Genomic DNA, 14,152 nt, shown 5'->3' on the forward strand with positions numbered 1-14,152 from the left:
CTTCGAAGGGAGCGGGAGTCACGAGCGTGAGCGCGCGTGTGCGCGAACGTCGGGACCGGTTTCGTGTTTCTCACGGATTTCATGCGATTTTTCGAGCGAGGAGGTGGAACGGACCGTTGCAAATTTTCGCGTAATAAAAGAAACCACCGCCTCTTCGGATATAACTTGGACTCGACGCAAAGTCCGCGGTTACCGTGGTGGTCTTGCACGCGACACGAACGCTCCTTCTTTGTTCCGTCGGTTCTACATGAGTAGTGAAATTAAAAAAAGAATGTTTGTTATTTCTAAGTTACAGTATTCTATCTAACAGAAATAAAAAGAAAGATACAACTTGCTCGCTTCGCAATATTCACAATCAAAGCCCGCTGTTCTGGACATCGATTGCGAGAACCAATCGACGTGTTACATAAGAGAGAGGAAGCCTCGAGAAGAAACTAAATTCGTTAGAAATCCGGCGGGATCCGCTTGATATACGGATATATCCGTGTATTCCGCCACGGGTCGATTGATATGCGATCGTCGCGTCGCCTTTTCGCAGGAACGCATTAGGCTCGCGCGTCACATTATCATCGGCATTTGGGTTTGACGTTGGTCGGGGCGAAACTTACTACCCAGGGCTACCTGCTGCCCTGTCGTGGCGCGTCTCTCGGCAGCTCCCGCGGCACTATACGCCCGGTACCTCATTAAAATATGCAAATACGCAGCTCTCGGGTCGTCCGTTCCGTTTCCTTGGTCGCCCCGCGCGCCTCCTCACGTGTGTATGCGTCGAAATGTTTACGATCACGGCGAAATTAAAAGTACCGCTAAAATATTGCCCCTAATACGTATGTGGTCGCTGTTGCCGCCGCCGTTGCTTCGTCGTCCCCGGCCCTCTTCAGTGGACCCCTCTAAAGCCGGCCTGCGCTACCGTTCCCGCTCTCCGTCCGAGCGGTGGCACGCAAGACTAAGACTGACGATGCTCTCGTTGAAAATGTAAGTGCGGGCGACTCGCACACGGCCGGTTGGTGACACTTCGTCGGTGCGTAATTCAGCCGCCGCAGTTATATATTTTTTTTCTCTCTCTGTCTCTCTTCCCGCGGACGCGAGCGCGCGCGTACACGGCACCGATTGCTTCGGTCATTAGTCAAATTAGGCTAACGACTGCGATGCGCGTCGCCTTATCTCTGCTGAAAAGCGAATAAAATATCCGGAGATAAATCGCGCGCGATAAATCCTACAGGAAGGAAATTAAACTTCATCGGCGACACGTTCAATGATTGCCGAGATAGTCCTCAGTAAGAGATACTACCTTGTCTATCTACATGATATGTTAATTTACATCGCTTCAATTTGCATAATGTCGACGATCGGATTTCCGGAAGTTTTCCCCGCTCCAGTTGATCGTTCCATTGATTCCACGCGCGCGTAAACGGGTTCGAGGCACCCACGTATTATATATATATATATACCGCGGGTAATACTCAGCAGCAAGGACGAGTTAAGGATTTAGGACTTTTGTCGGGTGACGGACGATCGCGATAAACGAGCTCGTGCGGATTTACGGAGAGGACCACGGGTGCGTGTAGCTCGCAGGATCGCTGAAAGACGGCAGTGACGAGCAAAAAAAACTTATTTCGGACAGCTCCAGGCAGCTCTGGCACGTCGCGCGCGTCCCTTCGGACCCCTCGAAGCGATTCCGTTGCGTCTCCCTGCGGTCCGACGTCCGACAACAACCTCCTGCGCGCAACCGCGATGATTTTTACGATCCCGATCCGTTAACGAGTAGCCCAGCGCCTATTCCATCGGGAGTCTTATGCGGCGATAATTCTTCATTATCGTACATTGTTGCACGGCGGTGTCGAGCACGCACTCGAGCCTGCGCTCATCTAAGTCGCTGATGCTTCTCCGCGTGCACGGCGAAGATAAGTTTTCTTTTTCCTCTTAGAAGACCGCATCGCGGAGTAATCAGGATGCACTTTTAATTGCCATCGTTTTTGTCAGGCTAAATTTGACGTTTACGAGCGGCAACGCGCACCGGCTGGAGGATCCAGACGAATAATTAGCCACAAAGTAGTCGATACGAATTCGGTATTCATTACGTTACCCGCTGGCCTTCCACTTCTCTTTGCTCCTAGCGAGGACGAAACGAGCTTTGAGTGACGTAGCGGCTTCTTAGTCTTTCTTGTTCGTAAGATTAACGTATGAGAAAACTCTCTCGTTAGATTAAACAAACGAGAATCATAATCACAGAGACATGTCTACAAGAAGTTCCAATTTACCGTTTAACTTTTGTCCATCAATAACGAAACGGAGAGATAAAATATCACGTGCATTTACATATGAACGCATAAATAATAAAAATTTGTTAATGTCAAAGAAATAAATGCAACACGCGCATAAATCCAAGTACGTACGCACTAGTGGTAACACTTAGAAATAAGCGCGCGGCAGCATCGATAATATAATTTTGCCGCTTCTGATGAAGGCTCATTCCAAGTGTCATCGAGGCGATGTTTTCGACGATTAATAATCAGAGCATTAATCTGTTCTCGTCGGCTATATATTTGTTAATGAGTGCGAAACGAGTTCCTCAAGGAATACTCCTTGAACGCGATCACAGGACAGCTGACTGTAGTTTTCGTATTACGATTAAACATGATTTATCGCCTGGCCTGCGCCTTCCGCGCTAGTAATTCCATCGGCACGTAATGATATCCCGAGAGAGAGAAAGAGGGAGAGGGAGAGAGAGAGAGAGAATTCTGCAGACGCAGAAGCGCATCGCCACCGTACGGACAAAGAAGCGCGGCTCTCCGACGTGCTAATTATGCGGAGCAAGCGCGACCTTCTTCGTATAACATCGGAACGCCTGACTTGGACGAGTTCCCAATTGCTCACCGTGATATTAAATGCTGCGACAAGTTACGGCGAAACGAGATGAGCTACGGCCTCGCATTCGTCACGTTAATGCTCGATTTTATTACGCGACCATTTTTAATTGTTGCCTTAATGACGCGCCCAATATCCTTTCTGGAACATTGCGCTCGTTACTCCCGATTCTCTCAACTTTACTTTGCACGCCAGGCAACTTGATTTTCGATTTTTTTTTTTTTTTCGACTTGACGTTTGCATGGCAAATCCACGTTTCGGTAAATATCTCTGTAATTTATGCACGCAATCGTGCGAGCGATTAACTTTAGTTTCAATGATACTCCGCGTAGAGTTACTGCGTGAGGTACGGGTACGATTCCCTTTTCGCGAATCATTGGCTCCCGCGGCATCGTTTCCACGGAAGCGACATAAATCTTTGTCGTCGCTACCGCCGCGAGGAGTCTCGTACAGCCTCGAAAGCACTTAATCACAGTTACCCTTATTGAGCTTACAGATTTATCCACGCCCAGTAGCCTCGGTCCTATCATGCCGGGCGGATGATTACCCAGCTGCGTACCAAATGATGCGCGAGACCAGACAGGAAGGGTACAATAAAATGCCAGGAGGCACTTCATTATGCGCGCTCGTAACGCATTCAAATAACGCGTAATAGCGCCGCGGTGTCTTCCCGTGCGCGCTTTCGTTAATGCGAAGTTATACTCGTCGCGCTGCGACGCGACGGCAGGAGACATCGACTACCCGAGCGCAAGTACGATGCGAACAGAAGCGCGTACTAACTTTCATAATTATATAGCTGTAAAGACCGCGTTTCTCTTGGTCGGAAACCTTAAATCTGGAACCGCGAGAACGGGAACGGGTTACGCGCGGAATAGCGTTAATAAGTCTGCGGCTCGAAAATCGGAATTAATATCGCGTCACCATTCATCTTACCGGCGCGGTAATTTATCCCGCTGCCTCTCCTCCCCGCCCTCAACCCCCGCGTCGTTGCGCCAACTCCGCCGTCGTCCTCCTCGGGGTATATAAGCGGTGATTTTTGTTAATGCGTAATTGAATTTACGGAGCGTGTCTACTAGATTGTATCTGGGCTATAGATTTCAGTCGGGCGATAACCTTGGGAAGGCGTGGACTGTGGTTCGATTCAATTCCCATTTATAACACCGTCACATCGAAAGTGGCGCCGTAAGTATCTGCAGCCGATTGTAAATACACACGTGTCCCGCGGATCGCGGATCGCACACACGCGGGCACGTGGGTACACGTAGGGGTAACACAGCGCCGCGGTAAAATTCAATCAACTTCTTGCTTTTTTTCTCTCTTGCTCCCGCTCACCCTTCTCCCTTTCTCTCGTCTCTCCTCCGGGCCGGCCCGACACTCCAGATCCCTCGTCAAATACTCGCGGATACGCGGCCCTCCCCCCGTCCCTTCCTCGTCATGTGCCGCGGTAGCGAGTTACGCGCGCGCGCGGCGATCCTTGAGAACTCATTAATATTCGTCCTGTAATTGATACGTACTGATACCGATCGCGAGAGAAGGTACGACCTCGCCGAACAAAAGTTAATAACCCTCGTTAATTCGCCGGACTTACTCTTTAGTAATGAGTGAGCTGAACGCGTATAATAACTCGTGATCTTCGCTTCGATTAAGGAACAGTTTTACGCAGATTATTCAATGTTCAATGGGCACATTGGATTCGTTGAGGATGAGTCATCGTCTTGATCTGCCTCAGAGACCGACAAAAAGGCTAACATCGAGATTTGTATTTTAAAATGTGCATTATACAATCAATAGAATTATTCGTTAAAAAAAAAATTAACAGTTACTTTTATCGAAATTTGAGACGTTCTCTCTCGCTCTCTCTCTCTCCATGTTCGCGTTTCCTTGAACATTGAGGCGGCAAGTGAAGGGATCTGTGGGATCTGGGAAGAGAGCGTGGAACATGGATGCGATGCTATTTCAAGCCGACGCCTCCGATTGTCACTTAACGAGGTAACAGTCCTCGGGCAAATGGTTAGAGCCGATTAGAGCCAGACGCTTAGCCTCGCCTTCGTAACGCGATAGCGCGTAGGTTGCACTATACGAATGTTAATTGTTTACCGATCATACTTTATGAAGGCCATCATTCAGACGCCCTCCTCGTAAGGTATGCCTCCGTACATCGATTCGACATTTTCTAACGAGTACTCGCCGCGCGATATCGGAGACGCGATCAGCAGAGCCCGAGGCGGATATTCCCTCAAAATATTCTATGATGCTTGTGACTCAAGTCTGCCAGACAGGGCGGGTTAATTTCGCCGTTGCGTTCCTTCCGTTTCACATCGATATAAAAGTCTTATTTAATTAATTCTCAGATAAATGCGAACTAAATCGTAAATAAATTGGACAGGCGGTGGTTGCGGATAAAAGAGGAACGCCGCGCCGCCGAAGTAAATGTCGCCTGTAAACTCGACCTGTCTAGAGCAGGTAGAGACGCGAAGAAATCATGCAAGAATGTAGTTCTTCGAAATCATCATTCGAACATAGAAGCGACTTTGTTGCGTTCATTAAGAAGTCAGAATTAATCTCGAATAATTCTTGCGAAAAAGATAATATTCTGACGTAGCTCGAGGATACAAATGAAAAGCTCGGAGTCGGGAGATTAGATGCAAAGCTACTACTGAAATTCCGATACAATCCGGGGTAAAATGTATTGGTCAAACTAGGACGAGTCCCAGGATGTATCCACGGGGAAGAAATTCGTTCCGTCGTGCCGGCCAATTTACCGGCAGTATCACCAAGACATATCGAAGTTCTAAATTCGCGATTTGCACCAAAGTTCGACACTGTTTGCGCAGCATACGCCACGGTTAGTTTGTCGGTGGTCACGTGAGACCAGGTCTCACGTCTTGTACTGGTACTATAGCTCACATTCTGTTGGCCGGACACTTGGCGACGACCCATCCCTCATCCCTGTCGTAGCTGTCCGAGCTTCCAGGTACTGTCCAGTCACTGAACTCTCGAGCAACTTCTGTTATTATAAGTTAACCCCAGACCCCACGCCTCCGACCCCACCAGCCTGCTCAGATTATGGCCATCAGCCAGCGACCTGAGATCTAGGTAACGCCGCGCCCAACTTTGCTTCGTTTGTATAAGGAAGCGTCTCAGGCCATCCGAAGAATAACACGTTCGACCACTTGTCCCTTCTTCAGCGAGATCGGCGAAAGTACTTCGGTAGCTTCGATTGCAATAGCTTCGAATGTCTCTATCTACTTCTAATATCTTCTATCTAATAACATATATTGACTCGATAGTCCATGCACGCTCTTAGCAAAAGAGAGATACGATTCATGGCTTCATATATATTACAATAAATTTAATTAGAATTAAATGCTTGCTAGGATTTTTAATTTCAGTTAATTGACTAAATTACTCTTTAAGTCGAAATCATATATTATCAATTAAAAGGCAGCGAATGTTTGATTTCAGTGCTATATTTATAATTATATCAATCAATGATATATATGCACCGTTTTTCAATGTGTACTGATTTTCAATAAACTGATTCCAATCAGTGAGAGTATCTCTCTTTTAATGAAAATCATTGAAAGACAGTGAATAGCTTGATGATCATAGTATAGCACTGTAAATCAGTAAAATTTTACTGATACCGATTTAGAGAGTAGTAAACGTTCAAATGCTCATTAATTTTACAAAGACAGAAACGCTTCAGAAGCTCTTTTAATTTATTTTGTTATCAATCACTGTAAAAATTTTTACCATAACGAAGCGCAATGTAGAATTTACTCAAGTAAGGTTTGAGTAATCTGCAAGGTTAAAAATCATGTACGTATTCGACTGGGAAGGACGATACACTTTCGGAGGCAGTAAATGCAAAGAGAAGACAGCGAGGAGCAGCCTTCTTTACGAGAGCGGAAAGTTGCACTGGAGATATAAAGCAAGCACGTCGCATATAACTTACAATCAGCCAGGCTGGCTCGCCTTCCTCTCCGCTTCACTCTAGACGTTTCTCCAGGAGCTACCGCACGGGGTTTACCTTGAACTCTCTCGACATCAAAGTTCGACTTAGCAGAATTTATGACAACGGTGACGCTAAAACGTGCTAACTTGCAAGTTCCACACGATTCAAGAGAATTCTTGCCTGGTTCTGCCTGCCGAACAAACATTGCGCGTCTGAAATATTCAAGAGACGAGTGCTAGGAACAATAAAATTTAATAAAAGATTCGTACCGTTTGTGCTACCAGCGTCACGCTAAAATTTTAAGTGGGCCTGTTTAAAAAAATGAGTCGTGTAACGACGTGTAATTTTGTTGAATTTGCTGTCTTTCATATATGCACATATGTATATATATTTATCCGAAACAGCTCTAATTTCTATAACGAATTCATACTTTTTCTTACGAACATAAAAATATCTTACCATGTTATTTACCAGTAGCTAAATAGCTCGTAATTATTTAAATTGACTACCGTGCTATTGTATTTGCATGCATTACCATATGTACAATTTTTGATAAGAAAGGAAAAACGTAGTATATTTATGGCGCATTTATGCACGAAGTCGATACGTATCGCGTACTTTGTATTAGCATCGATTTCTTTAACGATGAGCAAACGGCAGTCGAACGTGACGAGTCATATAAACGCTTACTTATGCGTAACAGGAAAGGAATCGTACTTTATGGAAGACAATGCCGAAAATAAATCGATAACTTAATTAAAGCCGCCGGCCCGTTGAGAATCGGTTAATCAATTCACACTGTACCCTGTATTACACGAATACGCATAACAATCACGTTCATAAACCAGGCGCGATTTCATTAACTTATCTCTTTCACCAGTATGCATGCGTGACTTGAAGAAGTAAAATCAGCCAATTATATTGCCCGTGAAAGCGACCGAATGTACCTTGTACATTTTTATCTTTAGGAGCTCGCCATTTCGCTCAAGGGCGTCATTATTATTCGTACGACACTTTATACAGTTCCTTGGATAGTTACGACGAGCGTATATTCTCTTTGCGACAATTTAACCAATTAAGATAGCATCTTCCAAGGGGATTATTCGATTTTCGTAGTCGCGGTGAAGTATTTTCCTCTTCGACAACTATTGAAATGGAGACAGATGGTTTTATTTTAGCCGATTATACCGTATCAATTAATCTCGAATAACTCTTAATCAATTTGAATCTTATCGATTGATGCTATGCTTAATCATCCAAGTGGCTGAAATGATATAGACGACACTACCAATTATCACTTTTTTCAACTGGAGTAACTGTTGGCGTTTAACTCCGCGCTTGATCTCATTCGATCGACGATCTGGACGCGCTTGATCGTTAAACCTTCTTTGAAAACGCACACTTGGTACACGAGCGATACGAGCCGGAGAATCCTTGGACGCAGGATGCAGGATGCAGTGGAAACGAAGTTACTCGCGGAGTTAGACAGAAGTGTATCTGGATAGCTGTTGGAAGGGCGCGACAATAGATATGCGGCGGACAGCACAATGGTCATTGTAAATCAGGGCATTTTAAAAATCTGACAGGATATATGTTGACTCGGCCTCGTATATCGTGTCACACACGGCTTGCAGTGCCGCCCATTAAATACAGCATTATGCTATCCAACAACCGGACCGACCTTAGGTACGTAATGGTAATTGCTGGAATATAGTCCCAACGCCATTTTCGGCGAGTTGCCATTTCGAGGATATCTTTCACGGACACCCTCTTTCTTACGGGCGCGCTTCACTCTTTTAAATTACTTACACTTAATGCCGTTATTTGTATTTTAAAAAATGATAGAAAATTGTTGTTACTTGATAATTATTACACCATTCCAAGCTTTGCAAAAATCGTGCTTTTCGCTTGAGAGACGCAAAATATTTTCCCAAACAAAAAAAAAAGACCGAGAACAGGAAGAAGATAAACGTGAAGAAAGAGATGGAAGAGAAGACTAGGGCGGGTTAGGTCAAGCTGGTCGGTCTAACTGCGAGTAGACACGCGACAGACTCCTCCGTAATTTCTTACAAATATGAAGCGAGGCCTATGCAATGGCAGACCGCAAATACAGACCGGCTTTCAGCACCTCCTTTTCTCTATCTTTCTCGTGCCGCACTTTACGCGCTCTCCCCCACTCCTCTCACCTTTTGTCTTTAATCAGCGGGACTCTGATTTACGAGGAATTAAAGCGGCTCTCAATCACCGTGACAGTACTACCATCTTACCACTTCATGAAGATCGATAGATAACATTAGCTCGTGACGCGAACTAAGTAACATTATCGCCGCGAACAATTAAAAAAAAGGACGAGGCTGCGAAGGGAGAAAGGCCAGCGAGCGTAAGTAAACGCCGTTCTCGATCGTAATCAATCGTGGCGTACCCTAATAATCAAGCGCATTGATGCTCGATTTTTTCACGTTGACTAACGATGCCGCAAGACGCGGATATTATTATCGGGCGAGCGCATATAATTAGCATTAATCCAGAAATTATTATTAATTATTCGACGCCGAGCAACGGTAGTCTTTTCTAGCGCTCGCGCAAGAATAAAACCTTTCTCCTCTCGTGCAAACCAGTTATCAGCGAGCAGGTGACCCGAAAAGGATACGCTCACGCTGATTTCTAACATAGGTGAGCTCGTAAATCTATTCGTCGACAGGGCAGCCGGTCTATATCGCGCGATCACAAGGACGTTAATTAACGGACGACTAATATATCGATTACTTACCCCGGATTGCGATTACCGCTTAATGCGAAATTATGGCTTCCCGGCTCTATAGGGTTTCACGTACCGCGCGCGTTTTGCAACCTATCAAGACAAGTTTCTCGAATAGTGAGGTAATCATAAGCAGGTACACTCAGGTGGGTTATGAAAATAATTTAAATTTAATAATATACTCTTTAATTACATTGCTTTGATTCTCGCAAATCTCAAAGTGTGATATTAATTGCTGCCTGATTTTCTTTATCATTATATCTTTGCGATTTATGTAATACTTTTGACGCTCAGGTCCGTACAACTTCTTTGAATGTTTTTCTATCATTTATTTTCTTCATTTATTTTCACTCTTTCTGCAGCGTTTATTTGCATGTAGTAAATTATTTTCCTCTTGATTTTAAATGAAAAAACTCATAATTAATAATACTGGTAACATTTATTATGCATTAAATCGATTGCACCGTATCTTTTAACGCAGTTGCTAAACACGAATCCTGCACATTATCTACAGAAAGCTTTTCGCGCGTTAAAATCGCCAAGTTGAGAACCAGCGAAGTAACTTGTAAGTTAGAAATCCAAACGGTAACAAGAGGTTACGTTTAGGGGCAGTAAGCAGTAATGTATTCCGTCGGAGAAGTGAAGCATGCATATTCTAGATATATTATAAATAATTACTCAATTATATCTTTGGAAAGGCAATGAATAAAGATGTCTGTTGCCGAGCTGTAGGCAAGGAGAGGGCAGGCAAGCTAATAAAAAAAACTTGCGTTGAATATTCAAACGCAACAAACTAGGTACACGGGGGTGCTAGGAGGTGGACGGGAGGGTGGAGGGAGGGGGCAGAGCTTATTTCAAATGGAGATCCATATTATACCCTCTTCTTACCAGAACGTACTTTTGTTCCCAGATTTCGCGATTTTCGCTGTGTTCAAGTACGCCGGGTGGTGGAAAAGGGGACGTACTTGAATTTCTAAACGGCACTCTGGCCGCTCATAAACCTCGCAATAAACGCGATCGTTTTATCGATGACTAATTATTGTATTAATTGATGCTCGCGAAAACGCCCGCCGAATGTATATGACGTGGTAATCGATTTTCGTTTAACTCGCCAATATCGTCGGTCGGGGGTGTAAAGATGGGATTCAGAGATTGGATCTTTAAGAAGTTTACGGTTTTGGTAAATCAGGCGTGTGATCGATTCGCGAGTGTTATAATTTCTTGATTCTGGTAACGGATTGGGTATCGGTGACATGAAAATTTATATGATCAAATGGTTCCACAGCAGGTCGGAGAGTGACAAAGTGCGAGTACGTGACACAATTTCGAATTAAAGTCGACAAAATCAGATGATTCTTCGATACGTTGCTGAAATATTACAAATGCAAACGCATTGTATTTTTAAATGCAAATTCGATAATCTTACAGCTATCCGTATGAAGAAGTGGAGAATATATTCTACATATTATCCATATCGGTATATGATATACTATATGATATATTATATAAATACACAATAGAAATTTCTATTTTCACTATTCATAGATCGACTTCAAATTTGTCGAAACGATGAGAGAAATTGGTACCCGGAAAATGATTTGATAGATTACGATACCCTGTATAAATATTCGGAATATATCCGAGCAATCTATTCCAGGATGGTGTACAAAGCTAACTAAAAGTTCTATTTCAGTTTACCTGATATGTTCAATACACGTCACTTAAAGATCGGAGGAGACGTGTTTAAAGCGGCGCCTGTCGCTGCGATGTCCAATACTTCTAAAACAACCGGCTCGAAATCGTTAATGTAATTCACGCGAATCATTTATCCGTTAGCTAGCTGGTTGTTCTTCCCGCGTTCATGCTGTTACCTGCCGTATGAAAAGGTCAAAAAAACTTTATTAGGGCATAAATTTGCCCGGGCGGACACGATAACTTTAAAATATTACGGAAATGAAAAGCTTTCGCCGACGCGTGCAATGTTTGCCTCCTTTTCCGCGAAAGATAATGCAACTACGGGCCGGATTTACGGGACGTTGTTTTGTAAGTGGACCTTTCTCGTCGGCGAAAGATACCGTGAATTTAAAGCCGGCTAAGCTACTTTTTCTCACTTGTTCGCGGCAAAATGTACCCGACGAATTTTCTCATAAATACATCAAGATCATACTTCAATGATCTGAACGTAACTTTGACACGTTTTAGTTTCGTATAAACTTACCAAATTTTATATGCAAGTGTCTTAGTTATTACTGTAACAATAATAATCAACATATTAAATATTCGGTAAATATATGTATATTACTAAGACTAACATATATAGTATTCAAGAATCACGTTATTTTGTTGTTAGAAGATAATGTTGTTAGAAGAAATATGCATCTGGCAAAATAGTAAAGTTATTTTATCACAATAAGTCGTATACGTATGGTAATGATCTTTGCTCGCTCTGAATAATATTGTCTTTGGTCTAAATTGAATCGTAAACTTCCGAGAAACGTCGAACACGAGAGCACTCGAGTCGCCGCGCACTCGAAGTCAAAGAAACCCGTCGTCTCGGGATTTTCGCGCATGAATGAAACAATATTTTCATAAGACGTCGGGCTTAGGAATCGGCATTTCCGCCTCGACGATTTTCCGCATGCACAGATAAGGCCACCCTCTGCCGGACGTGATTGGCTTCTGATAGAATTACGAAGGGTGGACACACGGGACTGCTACCCCAATCCTATACGTGTGTGTGTGTGTGTGTGTGTGTGCTTATGTGTATATGCGCGCGTGCTCGCGCGCGCGTGGCACCGTTCGGGACACACACCGAGAGAACCACAAACGACCCTCGCTTAAAACAAAGGACGGAGGATGCTGCGTCGCTCCGGCGCATCTTCATATAGTCGGGATCATATTAAGTTTATTTTTTGTCCCTTCGCATGGAAACGGGAAATTGATGAGGTCCTTTCTATGATGTACAGGGATGGAGAGGACGGCCGTTGTATGTGCTCTCTCGTGTTCGGCGGCCGTAAGAAGCAGCGACGTCGATCGTTTCATTACGCTGAATAGAAATTGCGCGCGATATATGTATATGCATGACGTTTAATTTGGGTCAATTTTACTGCAAATTTGGTTCTAATATTAGATCCATGTCATTTATGAATTATATCTGAACAGGATTATACTTGGCCGAACTATATCTATACACGCACACATATATACGTACACACACGTATCATTTACTACAATGACGGGCCGAGCTTGGTTCGAGTGAGACAGAGCACGCAAACATTTCCCAATGACTCGAATATTGGTTATGATTTCAATAAAAATACATCTGCACAGACCGATATTTTATAAATAATTTTAACAATCATAAACATTGCATATATTTGATTCTCCCTAGACAAATTCAACGGATATCGATGGAAGACGTTAGGATGTTGCTCCTAATATATTGGACGTGGCAGAGCAGGGGTGCGAATGGGGTCCCGAAATTGAAAGATTCGTACGGCATTCATGCCAATTTCCTTTCGATGCGATTTCATAATTTTATTGGCAATTTGCGATCCATTTACCGCTTGCGTACGGATCGCGCAGTCGCTGCTGGCCGCTTTCTAGATCGCGTTCCGCTACGTCCTGCCACTTCCTCGCTTGCGTCACCCAAATTTGGGGGTCAGGATATTTTAGGGTTACTCTTCGAAACGGAATCTTCGTCCGAACGAATTTACGAGTGACAGCGCGCTGATTCGATGTACGACTCGATCCACGAAGGGTCTTCCCGGGGGGGGTGTTCGCGTAATTACGCAGTCCTAAAGCGGGCGAATATTATCGAAGCCTCGCAGCAAATGTAATTTGAAAATCCTTTCGGGGTTTCCGTCGGATGTGGAAGGTGAAAATATTATTTTTTTTCTGCGATATCGCTCCGGCAGTAACGCCAATGAATTTTGAATACCGCGAATGGAATATTATCGGTTCGTGTTCCGGAGTTTATAATGCACTTTATCATCAATGAATTTCATCCGGCTGGTTGCTACTTTTCCGCGAATTATTATTTGATGTTTTCTCGACGACTTTACTGCGGAAGGGCAACTCTTTAACATTTTTGACGTCTTAACAACAATATCGTGCAATTTTTCTAATCATTACCTTTTATAGTCACGATTTAATTAGATTATTGATAATTTAATACGTTTAATAAGATAATGAAATTATTTAAGTTTTCAATAGCCCTACTGATTTTGTCTTCTTATTTTTTTTCAATTTCTATAATTATTAAATATTATACATCTCTCTCTCTCCCTTTTTTGTCTCTCTCTCGCTTTCCTCCTTGCCTCCATTTCTTTACCTTTCTTTCTCTGTTTGTTTCAAGATCACATTCTTTTTTTGAAGTAAAAATGTGTTAATTATCTCATATTTTTTATTATTATAAAAATTATAGTAAAGCACACTTTATATAAAAATGTGCAATTTATCATTTAGATTTTTTTGAAAATGTGCCCTAGTTTTTAAAATCTAAGAAATCTAAAGAAATGTATTTTTGAATCGAAAAATCTAAATTGTAATTTTGTTTCCGTGAAGCAGAG

At 43.3% G+C, this 14,152-nt stretch overlaps 1 long non-coding RNA gene across 2 annotated transcripts in view; it reads right to left on the bottom strand.

The window, feature by feature from the left end:
• The window catches only part of LOC120358992, a 107,198-nt gene that overhangs the window by 25,073 nt on the left and 67,973 nt on the right, over positions 1-14,152 (bottom strand). The window lies entirely within an intron of this gene.

The sequence above is a fragment of the Solenopsis invicta genome, chromosome 11 (genome assembly GCF_016802725.1).
Source record: "Solenopsis invicta isolate M01_SB chromosome 11, UNIL_Sinv_3.0, whole genome shotgun sequence".
NCBI classification, from domain to species: domain Eukaryota; kingdom Metazoa; phylum Arthropoda; class Insecta; order Hymenoptera; family Formicidae; genus Solenopsis; species Solenopsis invicta.